Raw genomic sequence first — 22,175 nt, forward strand, 5'->3', positions numbered from 1 at the left:
ACTGAGCAAAAGTATATTCACAGTAGTCATCTCTGTCACTAATGACACTGTTGCTGATAAATGTACAGTATCTTGGTAATATATAGCTGTGCCACCACCTTTTTTATTAGGCCTACAGTTATGAATGGCTTTATAACCAGCTAAGTTGTAGAGTTGGGTATAGTCTTTATTTAGCCAAGTTTCTGTTAAAATAATGAACGATAAGTTAGTACCTAGTGCTGTGAGTAATGCATTTATATTGTCAAAATGTTTACCAAGTGATCTAACATTTTGGTTGTAAACTGATAGACAGGTGCTATTTTGGAGTTTGTTTTTTGCCTGGTGTGCTGTGAAGTTCTTGGAATAATGATGATCAATGTGCTGGTTGGTGTTGATATGAGACAGAAGATTTTGATTAGGATCAATATCAGTGTGCATGGAAATGCAGAGGGATCACGATACAAGATACACGATATAGAAAAACACAAGAATAGAAGCAAATACACATAAAATAGTAACAAATTAGAAGTAAAATAAAGATTTAATAGATAGCCAGGAAGGCCACACAAGTTAGGTAAAAGAAAAAACAAAAAATCAGAGACTGACAATATAAATGTAAAAAAAAAAATAATAAGAAAAATAATAATCATAGAGCAAAATGGTCTTAAAGATAATTAGCTTAGTAATGGTTAATTAAAATCCTATAATTAGTATGAACCTAAGAAAACAAAGTGAGCTCAAATGAATAATTAAAAAAAGACATATAAATCGAAGTAAATCTAGAAATTTACTCTAATATAAGTCTAAGTGTAAAAATAAATAGGGTGAGAGTATATTCATGTGGATGATTTTACTTTCACTGTCCATCTGATTTTCCAGGATCACATCCTATGCTAAAAATATTATTTGCTATTTTATATTATTTCAGAGTCAGAATGTGATCTTCATTAGGGGCATTATCAGACTGCAAGCTTGTATTCGCCAATACATGACGCAAATAGACTTCTGCGTACTAAGTTTGTGGAAGAGCATGTGGCAACACTGGCCAAGATAGCCAAGTTGGCTCAACAGCTCCATCGGGATATACTCACCGACAACATCCACAAAGGAGATGTGGACTTCCATAAGGCCCTCTACAATCAGGTGTGTGCCAGGAAATATCATAACACATACAGGAGTATAATATTATTTTTTTGTAACTTTACATAAACTGTTTGCTTCAGTGCTATATTTTTGTAAATGTATTTGTTGCTCACCTGTAGGTCCTTCCTGCAGGTAAGCAAGGAAGTGTTGAGGAAGGCAAGGATCCCTTTAGTGTGTTGCAAACTTTGTATACATTTGTATTCTTTATGCTGGCATCCAGAGGCTTTATGCTGGCATCCAGAGGCTTTATGCTGGCATCCAGAGGCTTTATGCTGGCATCCAGAGGCTTTATACTGGCAGCTAGAGGCTTTATGCTGGCAGCCACAGGCTTTATGCTGGCAGCCACAGGCTTTATGCTGGCAGCCACAGGCTTTATGCTGGCAGCCACAGGCTTTATGCTGGCAGCCACAGGCTTTATGCTGGCAGCCACAGGCTTTATGCTGGCAGCCACAGGCTTTATGTTGGCAGCCACAGGCTTTATGTTGGCAGCCACAGGCTTTATGCTGGCAGCCACAGGCTTTATGCTGGCAGCCACAGGCTTTATGTTGGCAGCCACAGGCTTTATGCTGGCAGCTAGAGGCTTTATGTTGGCAGCCACAGGCTTTATGCTGGCAGCCACAGGCTTTATGCTGGCAGCCACAGGCTTTATGCTGGCATCCAGAGGCTTTATGCTGGCATCCAGAGGCTTTATGCTGGCAGCCAGAGGCTTTATGCTGGCAGCCACAGGCTTTATGCTGGCAGCCACATGCTTTATGCTGGCAGCCACAGGCTTTATGCTGGCATCCAGACGCTTTATGCTGGTATCCAGAGGCTTTATGCTGGCATCCAGAGGCTTTATGCTGGCATCCAGAGGCTTTATGCTGGCATCCAGAGGCTTTATGCTGGCATCCACAGGCTTTATGCTGGCATCCACAGGCTTTATGCTGGCATCCACAGGCTTTATGCTGGCAGCCACAGGCTTTATGCTGGTAGCCACAGGCTTTATGCTGGCAGCCACAGGCTTTATGCTGGCAGCCACAGGCTTTATGCTGGCAGCCACAGGCTTTATGCTGGCATCCAGAGGCTTTATGCTGGCATCCAGAGGCTTTATGCTGACATCCAGAGGCTTTATGCTGGCATCCAGAGGCTTTATGCGGACATCCAGAGGCTTTATATTGGCATCCAGAGGCTTTATGCTGACATCCAGAGGCTTTATGTTGGCATCCAGAGGCTTTATGTTGGCATCCAGAGGCTTTATGTTGGCATCCAGAGGCTTTATGCTGGCATCCACATGCTTTATGCTGGCATCCACAGGCTTTATGCTGGCATGCAGAGGCTTTATGCTGGCATTCACATGCTTTATGCTGGCATCCATATGCTTTATGCTGGCATCCACATGCTTTATGTTGGCAGCCACAGGCTTTATGCTGGCAGCCACAGGCTTTATGCTGGCAGCCACAGGCTTTATGCTGGCAGCCACAGGCTTTATGCTGGCATCCACAGGCTTTATACTGGCATCCACAGGCTTTATGCTGGCATCCACAGGCTTTATGCTGGAATCCACAGGCTTTATGCTGGCATCCACAGGCTTTATGCTGGCATGCAGAGGCTTTATGCTGGCATTCACATGCTTTATGCTGGCATCCACATGCTTTATGCTGGCATCCACATGCTTTATGCTGGCAGCCACAGGCTTTATGCTGGCAGCCACAGGTTTTATGCTGGCAGCCACAGGCTTTATGCTGGCAGCCACAGGCTTAATGATGGCATCCACAGGCTTTATGCTGGCATCCAGAGGCTTTATGCTGGCATCCAGAGGCTTTATGCTGGCATCCAGAGGCTTTATGCTGGCATCCAGAGGCTTTATGCTGGCATCCAGAGGCTTTATGCTGGCATCCACAGGCTTTATGCTGGCATCCACAGGCTTTATGCTGGCAGCCACAGGCTTTATGCTGGTAGCCACAGGCTTTATGCTGGCAGCCACAGGCTTTATGCTGGCAGCCACAGGCTTTATGCTGGCAGCCACAGGCTTTATGCTGGCATCCAGAGGCTTTATGCTGGCATCCAGAGGCTTTATGCTGACATCCAGAGGCTTTATGCTGGCATCCAGAGGCTTTATGCAGACATCCAGAGGCTTTATATTGGCATCCAGAGGCTTTATGCTGGCATCCAGAGGCTTTATGCTGACATCCAGAGGCTTTATGTTGGCATCCAGAGGCTTTATGTTGGCATCCAGAGGCTTTATGTTGGCATCCAGAGGCTTTATGCTGGCATCCACATGCTTTATGCTGGCATCCACAGGCTTTATGCTGGCATGCAGAGGCTTTATGCTGGCATTCACATGCTTTATGCTGGCATCCACATGCTTTATGCTGGCATCCACATGCTTTATGTTGGCAGCCACAGGCTTTATGCTGGCAGCCACAGGCTTTATGCTGGCAGCCACAGGCTTTATGCTGGCAGCCACAGGCTTTATGCTGGCATCCACAGGCTTTATACTGGCATCCACAGGCTTTATGCTGGCATCCACAGGCTTTATGCTGGAATCCACAGGCTTTATGCTGGCATCCACAGGCTTTATGCTGGCATGCAGAGGCTTTATGCTGGCATTCACATGCTTTATGCTGGCATCCACATGCTTTATGCTGGCATCCACATGCTTTATGCTGGCAGCCACAGGCTTTATGCTGGCAGCCACAGGCTTTATGCTGGCAGCCACAGGCTTTATGCTGGCAGCCACAGGCTTAATGCTGGCATCCACAGGCTTTATGCTGGCATCCACAGGCTTTATGCTGGCAGCCACAGGCTTTATGCTGGCAGCCACAGGCTTTATGCTGGCAGCCACAGGCTTTATGCTGGCATCCACAGGCTTTATACTGGCATCCACAGGCTTTATGCTGGCATCCACAGGCTTTATGCTGGCATCCACAGGCTTTATGCTGGAATCCACAGGCTTTATGCTGGCAGCCACAGGCTTTATGCTGGCAGCCACAGGCTTTATGCTGGCATCCACAGGCTTTATACTGGCATCCACAGGCTTTATGCTGGCATCCACAGGCTTTATGCTGGAATTCACAGGCTTTATGCTGGCAGCCACAGGCTTTATGTGGGCATCCACAGGCTTTATGGTGGCAGCCACAGACTTTATGCTGGCAGCCACAGGCTTTATACTGGCATCCACAGGCTTTATGCTGGCATCCACAGGCTTTATGCTGGCAGCCACAGGCTTTATGCTGGCAGCCACATGCTTTATGCTGGCAGCCACAGGCTTTATGCTGGCAGCCACATGCTTTATGCTGGCAGCCACAGGCTTTATGCTGGCAGCCACAGGCTTTATGCTGGCATCCACAGGCTTTATGCTGGCATCCACAGGCTTTATGCTGGCAGCCACAGGCTTTATGCTGGCAGCCACAGGCTTTATGCTGGCAGCCACAGGCTTTATGCTGGCAGCCACAGGCTTTATGCTGGCATCCACAGGCTTTATGCTGGCAGCCACAGACATTATGCTGGCATCCACAGGCTTTATACTGGCATCCACAGGCTTTATGCTGGCATCCACAGGCTTTATGCTGGCATCCACAAGCTTTATGGTGGCAGCCACAGACTTTATGCTGGCAGCCACAGGCTTTATTCTGGCAGCCACAGGCTTTATGCTGGCATCCACATGCTTTATGTGGGTATCCACAGACTTTATGCTGGCTGCCACAGGTTTTATGCTGGCATCCACAGGCTTTATGCTGGCAGCTGGAGGCTTTATGCTGGCAGCTAGAGGCTTTATGCTGGCATCCAGAGGCTTTATGCTGGCATCCAGAGGCTTTATGCTGGCATCCAGAGGCTTTATGCTGGCATCCAGAGGCTTTATGCTGGCAGCCACAGGCTTTATGCTGGCAGCCACAGGCTTTATGCTGGCAGCCACAGGCTTTATGCTGGCAGCCACAGGCTTTATGCTGGCAGCCACAGGCTTTATGCTGGCATCCAGAGGCTTTATGCTGGCAGCCACAGGCTTTATGCTGGTAGCCACAGGCTTTATGCTGGCAGCCACAGGCTTTATGCTGGCATCCAGAGGCTTTATGCTGACATCCAGAGGCTTTATGCTGGCATCCAGAGGCTTTATGCGGACATCCAGAGGCTTTATGTTGGCATCCAGAGGCTTTATGCTGACATCCAGAGGCTTTATGTTGGCATCCAGAGGCTTTATGTTGGCATCCAGAGGCTTTATGTTGGCATCCAGAGGCTTTATGCTGGCATCCACATGCTTTATGCTGGCATCCACAGGCTTTATGCTGGCATGCAGAGGCTTTATGCTGGCATTCACATGCTTTATGCTGGCATCCACATGCTTTATGCTGGCATCCACATGCTTTATGCTGGCATCCACATGCTTTATGCTGGCATCCACAGGCTTTATACTGGCATCCACAGGCTTTATGCTGGCATCCACAGGCTTTATGCTGGCAGCCACAGACTTTATACTGGCATCCACAAGCTTTATGCTGGCAGCCACAGGCTTTATTCTGGCAGCCACAGGCTTTATGCTGGCATCCACAGGCTTTATGCTGGCATCCACAGGCTTTATGCTGGCATCCACAGGCTTTATGCTGGCATCCACAGGCTTTATGCTGGCAGCCACAGGCTTTATGTGGGCATCCACAGGCTTTATGGTGGCAGCCACAGACTTTATGCTGGCAGCCACAGGCTTTATACTGGCATCCACAGGCTTTATGCTGGCAGCCACAGGCTTTATACTGGCATCCACAGGCTTTATGCTGGCAGCCACAGGCTTTATTCTGGCAGCCACAGGCTTTATGCTGGCATCCACAGGCTTTATGCTGGCATCCACAGGCTTTATACTGGCATCCACAGGCTTTATGCTGGCATCCACAGGCTTTATGTTGGCATCCACAGGCTTTATGCTGGCAGCCACAGGCTTTATGTGGGCATCCACAGGCTTTATGGTGGCAGCCACAGACTTTATGCTGGCAGCCACAGGGTTTATACTGGCATCCACAGGCTTTATGCTGGCAGCCACAGGCTTTATACTGGCATCCACAGGCTTTATGCTGGCAGCCACAGGCTTTATTCTGGCAGCCACAGGCTTTATGCTGGCATCCACAGGCTTTATGCTGGCATCCACAGGCTTTATACTGGCATCCACAGGCTTTATGCTGGCATCCACAGGCTTTATGGTGGCAGCCACAGACTTTATGCTGGCAGCCACAGGCTTTATACTGGCATCCACAGGCTTTATGCTGGCAGCCACAGGCTTTATTCTGGCAGCCACAGGCTTTATGCTGGCATCCACAGGCTTTATACTGGCATCCACAGGCTTTATGCTGGCATCCACAGGCTTTATGCTGGCATCCACAGGCTTTATACTGGCATCCACAGGCTTTATGCTGGCATCCACAGGCTTTATACTGGCATCCACAGGCTTTATGCTGGCAGCCACAGGCTTTATGCTGGCAGCCACAGGCTTTATGCTGGCAGCCACAGGCTTTATGCTGGCAGCCACAGGCTTTATGCTGGCATCCACAGGCTTTCTGCTGGCATCCACAGACTCTATGCTGGCATCCACATGCTTTATGCTGGCATCCACAGGCTTTATGCTGGCATCCACAGGCTTTATGCTGGCATCCACAGGCCCTATGCTGGCATCCACAGGCTTTATGCTGGCATGCAGAGGCTTTATGCTGGCATGCAGAGGCTTTATGCTGGCATCCACATGCTATATGCTGGCATCCACATGCTTTATGCTGGCATCCACATGCTTTATGCTGGCACCCACTTGCTTTATGCTGGCATCCACAGGCTTTATGCTGGCATCCACAGGCTTTATGCTGGCACCCACTTGCTTTATGCTGGCATCCACAGGCTTTATGCTGGCATCCACAGGCTTTATGCTGGCAGCCAAAGGCTTTATGCTGGCAGCCAAAGGCTTTATGCTGGCAGCCACAGGCTTTATGCTGGCAGCCACAGGCTTTATGCTGGCATCCACATGCTTTACGCTGGCATCCACAGGCTTTACGCTGGCATCCACAGGTTTTACGCTGGCATCCACCCAAGCGGACAGACCGCTCGACGGCATGTACCTGCGCTGGAGTAGGTTCAAGTTCAAGTATGTTTATTGAGATAAGCAAGAAATACATCTCAAAGGGATAGAGTAGCTTAGGCTATTTCTACCCCCCTCTACTTCAAGTCCCTCAAGGGGCGTACAAATTCAGTGAGTACAAATAGACAAATAACATTACAAGAATCCCATTTAACATTGCAGGTTTATATAGTAAGTACAGCATATAATTGTTACACTCTTGGGGCAAAATTCTTGTAGCTCCTAAGTATACTGTCTATCATACCATTATCACACATCCAAACAATTTGATGTGGTACACTATTTCCTTATTTCTATAGTTTTCAATAAGTTGACACTCTAATACATAATGTTCTAAGGTGTGGGTGTGCGGCATACTACATAATTTACACTCCTTATCTTTTTCACTGACATCAACACTGTATTGCCAGATATATTTGTATCCTAATCTTAATCTCATGTAAATTGAATCCTTCCAAGTAGACTTTCCTTTACCATAAGTGAAGGACGAATTTGTATTTATTATTGAATAATTCTTAAGTGTGTTACTACTGTCCACCATTGCCATTCTCTTTATCATTTCTTCACCCTCCTGGATCATCTTGATTCTTGTTTTTATTTGTTTCAAGGTTAACTGACATACAACATCAACAAGAGTTTTTTCAGTGGCTCTCTTCGCTGTGTCATCAACTACCTCATTCAACAGTATTCCCACATGTGAAGGGATCCACATGAATCTTACTTTATACCCAGTTTTTTCTAGTCTCTTAACATTCTCTCTACACTCTATCACAATATTCTGATATACTGGGCGTCTGCTATTTAAAGACTCTAACGCTCCTCTGCTGTCAATAAAGAAGCAAGCATTTTTACCACATTTGACTACTTCCTGTAATCCTGCTAATACTCCTTGGAGTTCAGCCTGCGTTGAAGAGACATTGTCAGTTAAGCGGCGTCCAATAACAGTATCTACAGTGCCGTTGTCAGTGTACTCCCTGATCAAGACTCCACATCCTGCCTTCCCATCCCTAGCTACTGACCCATCACAATATACATGTAGAGTGTTTTCTGTTGGCAGTTTTCTAATTATACAATCATATGTTGCCCTCAGCTCTCCTATTTCATACATACTTTTTTTCTTATGCAAGGGAGTAATTACTACATCTACATTACAATCCTCCCATGGTGGTGTAAATTTTCTCTTGGGCACAGCAATACACTCTGTAATAACATCATACTTTATAACATTATAACATAATTTATTCATATATACTCTCTTCTTCATCATACACTGTTCACTACTTCCCACCTTTTGAACCGAGAGGATTAATTCATTAGCTCCCCAGGGGCCTCGTAGCCTGGTGGATAGCGCGCAGGACTCGTAATTCTGTGGCGCGGGTTCGATTCCCGCACGAGGCAGAAACAAATGGGCAAAGTTTGTTTCACCCTGAATGCCCCTGTTACCTAGCAGTAAATAGGTACCTGGGAGTTAGTCAGCTGTCACGGGCTGCTTCCTGGGGGTGGAGGCCTGGTCGATTACCGGGCCGCGGGGACACTAAAGCCCCGAAATCATCTCAAGATAACCTCAAGATAACCTCTCATTAATCTAATGGCAGAGGCTACATTTATCTCTGCAATTCTATCCCCAATACTCTGCAGATTCAACTCCATCCTCATTATCTCAATCATAGCATTTCTTGGGCATCCTAAGATAATTCTCATGGCTTCATTTTGTACCTTCTCCAACTTACCCATCCTACCTTTACCAAAACAAGAAATGACAGGTGCAGCATAATCAGTAAGAGATCTTACAGTACTCAAGTATATCATTCGTAGCACAGGGACTCCCACTCCCTTTCCACAGCATGCCAAGGCCTTCAGAGGTTGTAATCTCTTCCGACATTGACCCAACAGTCTGTTCATCTCAGCTTCCAAACTCTCATGGGTATATCCAACGTATATGCCTAAATATTTATATATATTAACTCTCTCTATATTTTTACCATTTATTTTCAATATAATGGGCCTCCGACTTCTACATTCAAACTTAGTTTTGTTTTCATTAACCACCAATCCCATATGGTGACACAGGTTTCCGAAATTGTCCAACACTGTTTGAACCTTTGAAATATCTTTGCCCTGAAACAAAATATCATCGGCATATATGATCGGAGTTACCCCATTTGAGTATCTCTCAGATGCTATCTTATTCATTAGTACATTAAACAGGGTGGGACTCAACACTCCTCCCTGAGGTGTGCCGAGTTCAAAAGACCTCACACCTGACATACAACCTTGATACCACACCTGAGCCTTCCTTTCGTAAAGATAATCCCCTATCCAGCGCAATAATCTCCCTTTAACACCAAGACTAGCTAATTCATATAAAATAACCTCTTTGTTGGCTTTATCAAAAGCTCCTTGTAAATCAATGAAAATTCTGTAATAATCATTTTCATCAGCTAGACATTTAATAATACAATCAGAGGTACTTTTTCCTTTGAGGAACCCGAACAAATTACTAGACAGCTGATCACCTATTATATATAAAAGTCTATTTAAAATGATCCTCTCCATCATTTTACAAAAACACGAGGTTAAAGACACAGGTCTATACTCTCCATTGGCTTTAGGGATAGGGATGATCATAGCTTTTTTTTTCCATTTACTGGGAATACTGCCCTCTTTATAACTAATAATAAAGAGGTCTAAAAGTGGGCTTTTCGTCATAGTGGCAAGTTCATTAAGTATTTCATAAGTTACTCCATCCTCCCCAGGGGCGGTAGATTTCCCACCTTTAATCGCCGTTATTAGTTCTTCTCTGAAGGAAAATCGTTGACATCACGAATGCAGCCCCGTTGGACATCCGTGACGATGCTGACGGCGCTGTACTTCTTTATTCAAGCGAGCAAGCTCTGGAGCAACTGTTTGCACCAGAACACCAGGACGCCCTACGAAACTCCAACCTGATCATCACTCCTAACCGTCGCTACTTGGCTGAACGAACCATCTTCGTCAGCCACACGAGTGTCTACATCGCCACCCAAGACCCTGGTACCATACTTGATAGTATCAACACCAGAAACCCGGCTCTGACTGCTGCTACAGTCAAGGTCATCAAGAACAACGACAACCCTAGGCCTACTCTCAAGGTCACCTTCACAACAGCTGCTGCAGCGACCCAAGCTGTGGAAAATGGATTTAGATGTCTGGATATTTCCATCACACCTGACACTGTAAAGAAGGAACGGTACTACAACATTCGCCAGTGCTTTAAGTGCTACAAGTACGATCATGATACCAAGAACTGCCAACAAGCAGAGGTTAAATGCAGCATTTGTACCCAGGATCATCACTTCAAAACCTGCCGGTCAACCATCAAACTGTGCCTCAATTGTGGAGGAGCTCACATCGCCGTCTCCATGGACTGCCAAGTACGACTAGATGAAATAAATAAAACAGTAACTGCCAACCCAACAACCAATCAGCCGGCGAGCTTCAATATCCAAGCTACATCGTTTCCAGTGCTTCCCAACGCTTCTGCTCCTGCTACACAGACGTCCACACCAGGCCAGACCACCCCCCAATGGGGACCCAGGACACAGGCGACTGCAGCTCAGCCAACCAACTTGACTGTCAACCAATCAGCGGCCTCGACCAACACCACTCTCATCCCATGCCTGATCAGTGTAGCTGAGAGAGAGGCGGGAACAGACAACGCAAAATACGTGAGAGTACTGAACAGGCTGCTCGCCCAGAACAACCTGCCTACAATGTTGATACCAGCAGACCTATTTCAACATCACAACACTGCTTCAACCCAAACAGACGAAATTCCAACACCAACAGTAACCGCAGTCATACCGCAACCACCACCACCGGAGTCGAACCCAGCACAAGTCACCCAGGCAACAGCATCCACCCAGACTACCTCCACAGCAGACCAGTCAACCTCATCACCTGCCCCCACCAGCCGGAGACGGAAGAAAAGGAGAGCAAAAAGTCAGCAAGTGGAATCAGAATCAGATTCAGATCCAGAGTTCCTAGAAGCCTTGGCTGAGACCTTCACATATGAGGCCCCAGACTTCGACCTAAACCCAAGCAAATCAAGCAAGAAAGTGCCCTGCTATGGACTTTACCTCAATCACGTTGGCACTTTCAACGGCAATCGAAGCACAAGAATGGTCATTGCCTTAGAATGCAACAGGATCATCAACCAGCTCAGGACCAGCATTCCTTACCCTGTGTTTGTCCACCACGAGACCGTGGAACATTATGTAGACCTCTGCGCCCTGGAGAGTGAATACATCGACCCTAAATTCGACTTCAAGAGGGGACAAGTGACCTTCCTGGAAGAAGATGAAGACCCGACAGGAACACCAATACCAAAGCTATCATTTGGGAAGTACATGCGAATACCTCCTGGCCAAGACACCACCAAGCAACAGTGAACTTACCTCTCACCACCTCAATAAGGAAGACGCCTCCTCCAAGCCAGACAGACCACCTCAAGTCAACCAGGACGACATCACCCTGCCCCACCACTAGCCTCCTGCCGCCCAAGAAGAACTTAAGCTACAGGCTTTGACTGAAAAAACATCTCCAATCCAAGGTGGACGGGCCACCGAACTTTCAAGCCTCCTCTCTCCACATCCAAATCCTCTTCCAAGAATTTCATCGCCCCATCCTTCTTCCTCCCACATCCTTTCCAAGCTCTTTGGACATCAAAGCGAAAGCGAAGTTCTTCTCTGGTAATACCTGTGCAAGTGACATCTTTGGACATCAAAGCGAAAGCGAAGTTCTTCTCTGGTAATACCTGTGCAAGTGACATCACCACTGTTACCTGCTATAAGTATAAAATCCTTTCTTAGATCTTTCCAAGAATCTAATGACTCTCTCGTTACAGCGGGTAATGAACTAAGTCTGGCAGCTTCCGCCCATTTATTTACGAGCCCATTTGCAATTCCTTGCGGGTCTGGATGTGCAACAAAATTATGCTTTTTACCCCTTATTTTATTTACGTCTTGCCAGATTTCTTTCAAGTTTCTGTTACTCCCAACTTTCTCTGCAAATTCCTGCCAATACTTGCTCCTAATTTCCTTTCTCTTCTCCCCACACAGCCTAGCAACTGCCAGTAAAGCATTCTTCCCTTCCTCAGTCCTACCATTCCTATTCCAATTCCTGTGAGCTCTCCTCATTGTTAATGTCCACCCCTTAAGCATCTTGTCATGTGTATAATTTTCTTTTCTGGGGGATGCCTTTTTATACTAGATGGTTTCCGGTTCAATGTTGCATTAAATACATCTACCTCCTTAATCAAATCTTCATAAAATGCTTCTGCCGAAACTGGCTTATAAGTATCATACCAAGACTTAATATGGCCAACAAGACCCCTTAATTCTCCCTCATTAAACTTTAACCTTTTCCTCTGAAGGCAGGCATGCTTTTTATTTAGTTTAAGCTGTATTTGTAATGCAAAATGATCACTTAGCATTTCATCCACAGTAAGACAATTCCCCTCTATGCCCTCAGCATTTATTAAACAAGCATAATCTAATCTCCCTCCCCTCAAATGAGTAGGAGAGGGCTCGCCCAGCAGTTGAACATCTTCATGTTCCTGCAAAAACTGGTACCATCTGCAACCATTCCTATTTGCTTTACCCCTTGATCCTAAAGCTGGATGTCTGGCATTAAAATCCCCTACCACAAGTGTATCTTCAGAAAAGAAGGAATCTGGCAAGTATCTTAAATCAAGGGAGCTATCAGAGATGTATAGATTAATGAAATTTAACTCTTGGTCCTTTAATTGTATCCGCAAGCTAATACTTTCAATACCTCTATATCTCTGAGGGATTCCAGTTATCTCGGCAGGTATGGTACTTTTGACATAACATGAGACCCCCCTAGTTCCTCCATCAGCATATAAGTGAAAACCTCTATAGCCATTTAGCCTCAGTATGCTACCATCCCTATCCCCAGTTTCCTGGAGTGCTACTATCTCAATATCCTCTCTAAGAGTATAATAGTGTACATCCACCGCTCTAGTTTTTAATCCATTAATGTTCGAAGATAATATTCTCAATTTACTTTCATCCATGATTAATAATAAAACTACCTTTGCCCTGTCCGTCACATTCCATGAGATACGAAAGTACCTTAGAAACTTCCTTCCAACACCGTAACATTTTTTCTTTCTCCTCACTTTCACAACTACTACTAACATCGAAGGTAATATTATTCATATCTATTTTCTTTGTTATTTCTGTAACCCGTTTTACTTTAACCGTTCTTTCACCATTCGTCACAACAGGAGGTTGAACACCGCGAACACTACTAGAAAGTGTATTCTCCTGACTATCCTCTATCATCGTTACCTCATGCACATCATTACTTTCTTCTACGCACGTTTCACTTTCCATTTCACGTCCCGTTTTACTTTCAATTACACGTCTTGTTTCACCACCATCTTCACCCCGTCTACCCACCATAGCCAATTTTTCCAATGCCTCAATCCTCTTATCTAGTTTTTTTTAGATACTCCAAAATTTGATTACCAACCTCAGAGGTGACCATATTGTCCTGAACCTTGTCGTCACAAGGTTTCAGTTTTTCCACTGCATGATGTACTTTCCCTAAGCTCGCCTTTACTTTCTCCGTTCCTTTTTCCCACACATTGATCATAGGGGCTGTCGTTGGCTTCCAACTGTTTCCTCCATGTTCCTCTTGCACAATCTTTCCTTGCTGCGAGGATACATCTATCCTGCTTGTAGGACCCGTCCTAGTCTCTTTCAGATGAGGCTTCATGGGGCATAGAGAGGAACCAGCATTGTGGCTGCCTCGACAGTTGCAACAAAATGGGACGATTTTTTCACTTCTTTCAATCTTGATTCTACACTCTCGCGAGTCATGTTTTTTCCCACAATACCGACACCTGGAGTCAAACTGGCATTTCCATGCCATATGTCCCCAACGTGAACACTTCATGCACAGTATGGGCTCCTCAATGTATTTTGCAACGTTCCTATAGCCTAGTCCTTGCACAAAAATTTTCTCCGGCGCCTCACCCTTTACCAAGGCAACAACCTGGCTTTGTTTGTCACCACGAACACTGTTCCTCTTTGCCCAGACATTATCATTGTTAAGAAGAAGACAGTCAGGATCCAAATAGGTTGGAAACTTGAAAACTATGATCTTTGTGTGCAACATACCTTCTTCTGGAGGAACCATCACTACATTTTCAAAACCAACCGTCGTGAGGCGTTCCACGGCCTGTTCAGTCCCAACTGTTATGTAGGGCCGGTGAAGACCCTCCTTGAAGAGTGGTTCGTATTCCAAACATTGTTTAGCTAGACGTACCGTCCACTCTAGCTTTTGGTGGAAATTCAATTGGCATTTGTAGGGAACAACAGCCTCTTCCTTCTAGTAAATTGCTTGTCTTGAGTCTTGCTGAGTAAGGTCTCATTCTTTGGTCTCTTTGTAATTTCATCGTCACTCTCACTGTCTCGCTGTCTGTTATTATTTCTCCGTTTCTTTCTGTTCGCTACTACTTCAAACGGTCTGTTATCATCTTGTCTGTCCTCCTCACTACCACTTAGGCATACCGCCTCAGCCATTTCTTCGACGCTGTCAATAATCGAGAATAAATTAACAATATTCTGTATCACCACGTGCAAAAACGAAGAGTGTGGGGCAATACTCCACCTGCCACCAATCAGCGGACGCCAAGAGCGCCAACCTTGCGACCGTACACAACCGTGGTCTGGACACAACTGGCTGGAGTTGGACAGGACAGGGAAACAGGAGGGAACGTGTACGTGCGGGAACAGGCGGCTACACCATGAAGACGAGACGCCATGGATCAAACAAGCCGGGATGCACCGGCCAGCCCAGAGGACTGGGTACGAACAGACCGGGCTACACCAGCCAGACTAAACGTCAGTGTACGAACAAGCCGGGCTCCACCGGTCAGACGAAACATCTATGACGAACAAGCAGGGCTGCGCCAGCCAGACAAACAGCTGTGACGAACAAGCTGGGCTACACCAGCCAGACTAACGTCTGGGGCGAACAAGCTGGGCTACACCAGCCAGACAAACGACTGGGACGAACGAGCTGGGCTACACCAGCCAGACAAACGTCTGGGACGAACGAGCTGGGCTACACCAACCAGACAAACATCTAGGTACGAACAGGCTGGGCTACACCAGCCAGACAAACATCTAGGTACGAATAGTCTGGGCTACACCAGCCAGACAAACATCTAGGTACGAACAGGCTGGGCTACACCAGCCAGACAAACATCTAGGTACGAACAGGCTGGGCTACACCAGCCAGACAAACATCTAGGTACGAACAGGCTGGGCTACACCAGCCAGACAAACATCTAGGTACGAACAGGCTGGGCTACACCAGCCAGACAAACATCTAGGTACGAACAGGCTGGGCTACACCAGCCAGACAAACATCTAGGTACGAACAGGCTGGGCTACACCAGCCAGACAAACATCTAGGTACGAACAGGCTGGGCTACACCAGCCAGACAAACATCTAGGTACGAACAGGCTGGGCTACACCAGCCAGACAAACATCTAGGTACGAACAGGCTGGGCTACACCAGCCAGACAAACATCTAGGTACGAACAGGCTGGGCTACACCAGCCAGACAAACATCTAGGTACGAACAGGCTGGGCTACACCAGCCAGACAAACGTCTAGGTACGAACAGGCTGGGCTACACCAGCCAGACAAACATCTAGGTACGAATAGGCTGGGCTACACCAGCCAGACAAACATCTAGGTACGAACAGGCTGGGCTACACCAGCCAGACAAACGCCTAGTTACGGACAAAACCGAGCAACACCGGACGGACAAACAAGCTGGGCTACACCAGCCAGACAAACGTCTAGGTACGAACAAGCTGGGCTACACCAGCCAGACAAACATCTAGGTACGAATAGGCTGGGCTACACCAGCCAGACAAACATCTAGGTACGAATAGGCTGGGCTACACCAGCCAGACAAACGCCTAGTTACGGACAAAACCGAGCAACATCGGACGGACAAACAACTGGGACGAACAAGCTGGGCTACACCGTCCAGACAAATGTCTGAGGAAGAACATGCCGGGCGACACTGGCTGACGCAAAGGCAGCCTTTAGCAAGAAAGCTTTGGGCCTACCCACCGGGGCACCGCCGCCACAAGGGCGCCTCCTGCCCGTGGGCGAGAGGGAGAGGGACAGGTAGGAAGCGGAACACAACCCAAGGCAAGCGCTCCACGGAGCGCCATGCCACGTGGGTGATGCCGACCTTGGCATGGGCCCGTAGGGTCGGGCCCTAGGGACAAAGACAACTAAATAACCCGGCCAGGAGGCGTCGCCACCAAGGGTGACGCCAGGACGCTCGCAGGGAGCCTGGCCGGACACGCACGACCGAGCGCGTCACGAACCCTGGCCCCTAGGGACAAGCCTAGGAGACGCAACATACCGGGTTCCAGGGAAGACGCCTGGGTGGGAGGGGGGAGGTAACGAAGAGCATCTCTGGGGCGAGTGCTCCACCGAGCTCCAAGCCACGTGGGCGCCGCCTACCAGGCTTGGTCCCCAGGGCTCAGGTCCACAGAAACCAGTCACGTGTCGTCGCCACAGAGGGCGAGCCAGACCACAGTAGGCGCGGGCGAAACATGGCCCCTAGGGGCAAGCCTAGGGGCACAGCAAACCGGGCTCCCGATAAATAAAATAAATAAATAAATAAATAAATGTTTATTTAGGTAAGGTACATACATCCAAGAAATTTTTACAAAGATTTGTGGACTTGTAGATAGAGCTAGTACATACAATGCTTAAAGCTACTATTACGCAAAGCGTTTCGGGCATAACGCCTGGGAGGGCGTTAAAAGCGCCCTTGCGTTAAAAGCGCAAGCCTAGGGGCACAGCAAACCGGGCTCCCGATAAATAAAATAAATAAATAAATAAATAAATAAATAAATGTTTATTTAGGTAAGGTACATACATCCAAGAAATTTTTACAAAGATTGGGGGACTTATAGATAGAGCTAGTACATACAATGCCTAAAGCCACTATTACGCAAAGCGTTTCAGGCATAAACGCCTGGGAGGGCACACCTGGGACGAATGCTCCACCGAGCATGCATTAGGGCCGGGCCCCAGGGGTACAGGACCACCGAAACCTGGCCACATGGAGTCGCCGCAGACAACCAGCACACCAGTCCCGACCTTGAGGCGCACCTGCAACCCCAGGCAGGCAAAAAGGCGGAAGGCCCAGGGAACTAGCTAAGGCGGTACAAACGGACTGCGAGGGACGGCGCAATCACACGCCAGCACTGGGGATAGTCCTGACTAACTTGAACAGGAAAACTCTCTCACCTTAAGGTTTGCTGAGTAGGGCAGGGAGCCCCTGCCGTACCGGCCTGGGATGTCGAAGGCCCCAAAGGAATAGAGAACGTCAGATCTGGGGCCATAGTAGCGGGGATGGGGTACCTTTGCTTGAGAAATCTTGTGTACGCAGAAAGCAGGCTTGAGATGCAGTATAGAGTATTGGCCCACGTGTCGATGAGGCGCGGCGCTGAGCGTGGAGCCGCTTCGTGAATCGTGGACCGGGTCGAGAAATGGAGTGAGGGAGAGACCTGACTTCCCGCGTTTTTTATACCACCCAAGCTGGCCGCACCGCGCCTTGCGGAACGCGATGCGCAATTGTCTCTTCCTTCCCCATCAGAAACTCCACCGCCTTTCGTTCAAAAGGCAGTGGCCATTTAACTCCATGTAACCTACCTCACCCCCAAATGTCAACCCATGTCTTACTATTTAAAAAAAAAAAATGCTGTTTGTTGACCAACTTGCATATTGGCTATTTTCTACCATGTTCCCCCCTTTTTTTTAATTTATTGTTTCATTCAACACAATTTATACTTTAAGCTCAATTACTATTAAGTTTTAGTCTTAGTGTTTTTTCCCCACCTCTCCTTGCCCGAAATTAACGCTATGCGTGCTAGTGGCATTAGGTATTGTATGTACTACCTCTATCTTAAATCTAACAGAATGTTTGTACTGTAACGCTGCAACTATGTATGTACTGTTCCTAAATAAATTATTATTATTATTATTATTACTATTATTATTATTATTGGCGCAGCACCTTCCGCAAACGCTGCGCACGCAGTATGGGTGACGTATTTAAGGGACTGGAAGAAGAGTCCCCGCTCACGACAAAGAACCGTTCCTGTGCCACGTAAGTCCACTACGGGCTCACCATAGCCCGTGCTACTTGGAACTTGTTCCGAGTAACTGAATCTATAACAACAGCAACAATAGTGTCCCGTCCCCATTCATGCAGTAGCCACCGTCCACTTCACAACGAAACGCCCACCCCCTTCCCCGAAACGTTGCGCATATTTATTTATTTATTTATTTATTTATTTATGCATATACAAGAATGTACATAAGGAATGTGAGGATACAAATATGGTAATTACAGTCTTGTAAAGCCACTAGCACGCGCAGCGTTTCGGGCAGAGGCTTCGGGCATATTAGAGGCTTTACAAGAATGTAAACACCATGCTATGTACCCTCACAAACCCAATGTACCTTCTTGTATATATCAAAATAAATAAAATAAATAGATAATTAAATGTGTAACAGCATAAGCTCTCCTGAACGGTCCGTCTAATTACCGCAAGCTACACAAGCTTCAAATACAAAATACAAATACAAATATTTATTCAGGTAAAGTACATACATACAAGGTGAAATACAAAAGTTGATGGATTTATAGCTAGAGCTAGTACATACAATGCCTAAAGCCACTATTACGCATAGCGTTTCGGGCAGGAAAAACACTTAGACTAAAACTTAATACTAACTTATATTAAAGTATAAATTGTGTTGAGAAAAAATAAGAAAAAAATGAAAAAAGGGGGGGGGGGGGAGAAACATGGCAGATAAAAGCAAAAATACAATTTGGTCAACTAACAGCATTGTTTAAAATAGAAGACATGGGTTGACATTTTGGGGGTGAGGTAGGTTACATTGAGTTAATTAGGTAGTACTTAGTTTTTATCTTAAACTGGTTGGGAGAGGTACAGTCTTTAACATAATTGGGAAGGTCATTCCACATTCGAGGTCCCTTGATTTGTAAAGCATTTCTAGTTTGATTAAGTCGTACTCTTGGAATATCAAATACGTATTTGTTTCTGGTGTGGTGTTCATGGGATCTGTTACAACCTTCTAGGAAGCTTTTAAGGTCAGGATTGATATTACAGTTCAGCGTTTTATATATATAAAATACACATGAAAGGATGTGCAGTGACTTAATATCTAACATACTCAGAGATTTGAGTAAGGGTACCGAATGATGTCTGGGGCCAGTTAGATATTGTCCTAATAGCAGCTTTGTGTTGAGTAATTAGAGGACGTAAATGATTTTGGGTAGTAGAACCCCAAGCACAAACACCATGGTTGAGATAAGGATAGATGAGAGAGTAATAGACTGTCATCAGGGCAGGTCGGGGTACATAATATCTGATCTTAGAAAGAATGCCAACAGTTTTTGAAACTTTTTTTTTATATATTTAGAATGTGTCCCTGGAAATTCAGCTTGAGGTCAATGAGAACGCCCAGAAATTTGCCATCTACTTCGTTACAAATTTGGGTATTGTTAATCCTGAGATTTATTTGATTTGAGGATTTATTGTCAAACAAAATATAGAAAGTTTTGTCAATATTGAGGGTGAGTTTGTTGGCAGTTAGCCAGTGATGGACTTTATTTACCTCAGTATTCACTGTGACATTTAAAACACTTCACGTACTGTATTAAGCTTCCTGGCAATACGTTAGTAATGAATAAATATGATATATTTACTCATTATAATGTTAATTGGTGCTGAATGTACAACACGAAAAAACATAATTTTAATCTGAAAAAGTATCTTTTTATAAAGAAATTATACGAAAATAAAGAGCTGGTGACGTCAAATCAAGTCGACGATCCAAGCGTTGGTTAGGTTAGGTTAGGTTAGGTTCAGTTTGGTTTGGTTAAGTTAGGTTAGGTTAGGTCAATCTAACCTAACATATCATATTTATTCATTACTAACGTATTGCCAGGAAGCTTTGTGTAGCGTGCGGTAGCTTGCGGTAATTAGGTATTCTACCTAAAGAATCATAAATCCACAGTTCAGTCTATAATAAAATAATACTCGAGTCACATAAATATTTCAGTATTTAAATTGTAAATATTTAAATTTTAATGGGTAAAGAATACTCACTTCAAACTATAGTCTTTTATTCCAGTTGTACACAGGTCAACTTTGTGTGGGCAGCAAAAACTTTGGACAACGGACCTAGAGCACATCGGGTCAGTGACTGTCCAACTGGTACAAGATATTCAGGAGGATGGGATCAAGTTGACAAAACTAGCATGTCTCTGAATCCTGTTCACCCTATAGCAGTACCATAATTGAATATGGACATGGAAGGCTTATTACTTTTCGTTTATGTACCTGGATATTCATGTTTTTTATCCTAAGTTAAAAATAAAATTCACATAATAACAAGACTATATAGACTGCTTTATAATCTTTGTACAAGTTAAAATATAAATCTGTTATTATCCAGCTTGACGCAAAGAATTATCACAAGTTTTCGGTCCAAACAAAGGAGTGACCTTATCACACTATTAAGTGCAGGGCACTGACTTGTACAGTACTTAATTTAACATAAACACACATATAGGCCAAGGCCTTATGTACTCTGTTTGAAATAATGATAATTTACACAGCACTGAATGTTCTGTGAAGAATATTCAGTTACTAGTATACAGCAAGAACTTTGCTTCACACTAAAAACTGGCTTTGTTATTAAAACCAGTAAGTTATGGCAATGGTCAGCATAACCTAAATTACTTTAACCTGATCTTTCATTGATTCAACATGCAGGTCACAGTTTAGAGTTCAGTAATTCATATTTCCCTGCATCTGGGCCGTCTGGTTAATTCTATCAGCAACTCCTTGTAAGTGGTAAAGTACTGTGCATGGTTTTCTACAGATGCCTGAGAGAATTTGGGTGCAGGGGTAAGCATTATAATTTTGGATTAAATTTATGTCGGGAATTCTAGGGTAGTAGATTCATAAATTTAATTTCTTGTACAAAAGAAATTAAATGCTTGTACAGTACTAAGGAACTTACAGAACAACATTAAACTTACAAGTTACTGTCATTGAACTAATCATACATTAAAACATTATTTTCAAAAGTAATTTCATAGAATGAAAATTGCTAATGCCCTGTACTCAATAAATTATATTGTCTACACAACAAAAAATATATAAAGTTAATGAAGCCATCACAAGTCCAGTTAATAATCCTAAATGTTATGTCTGAAACTGGGTAGTAATTCATTATACATTGTCACCATTCAAAATTTTTAGTCATCCAAATGAACTATTATATTAAGGACTACCATTTCATTTGAAGGGTTAAATGAACATTATATGTTCAGTATATAGTCATCATATTTAAAGACTAATCTTTAATAGGAAGAATAGTTTTGGATATTCTACTTTAAGATGTGTCTATCCATACCTCTACTTTGTCCTCATATCCGAGCTTCTTGTCCTCATATCCCAGCTTGTCCTCGTATCCATTCCAAGTGCTATATACTTATACTAGCTAAGTGCTTTCTCCTGATAATTATCTTGCCTTATCTACTTCCGAGTTCAGTTATCAACTTAAAATGTAAAACTATAAACCAGGTGGCAACCTGCTGCAAATCTGAGATTCTTATATAATACAGTATAAACAGTGTGTTGAGATTTCCATTTTTTTATTTTTTTCATGAAAGAACACATTGAAACACGAGTGTTGGAAAGTGTCCACCGTGGGTGTCAAAATATGATTTAGAAGGAACAGGATCAAGCCTTTCACAAAGGCAATGATAACCTACATAAAGATTTGTTTTTGCACGATAAACATCTGCTTT

General features: G+C 45.0%; 1 long non-coding RNA gene across 1 annotated transcript in view; it reads left to right on the forward strand.

The window, feature by feature from the left end:
* The window catches only part of LOC138365793 (uncharacterized), a 39,774-nt gene extending 19,021 nt beyond the window's left edge, over window positions 1-20,753 (forward strand). The window contains exons 2-3 of the long non-coding RNA XR_011229001.1: window positions 908-1,122; window positions 20,489-20,753. This is a non-coding gene — a long non-coding RNA (uncharacterized lncRNA). The remainder of the gene's footprint in view (window positions 1-907; window positions 1,123-20,488) is intronic.
* Window positions 20,754-22,175: the final 1,422 nt, after the last annotated feature.

This window comes from Procambarus clarkii, chromosome 18 (genome assembly GCF_040958095.1).
Source record: "Procambarus clarkii isolate CNS0578487 chromosome 18, FALCON_Pclarkii_2.0, whole genome shotgun sequence".
NCBI classification, from domain to species: Eukaryota; Metazoa; Arthropoda; class Malacostraca; order Decapoda; family Cambaridae; genus Procambarus; species Procambarus clarkii.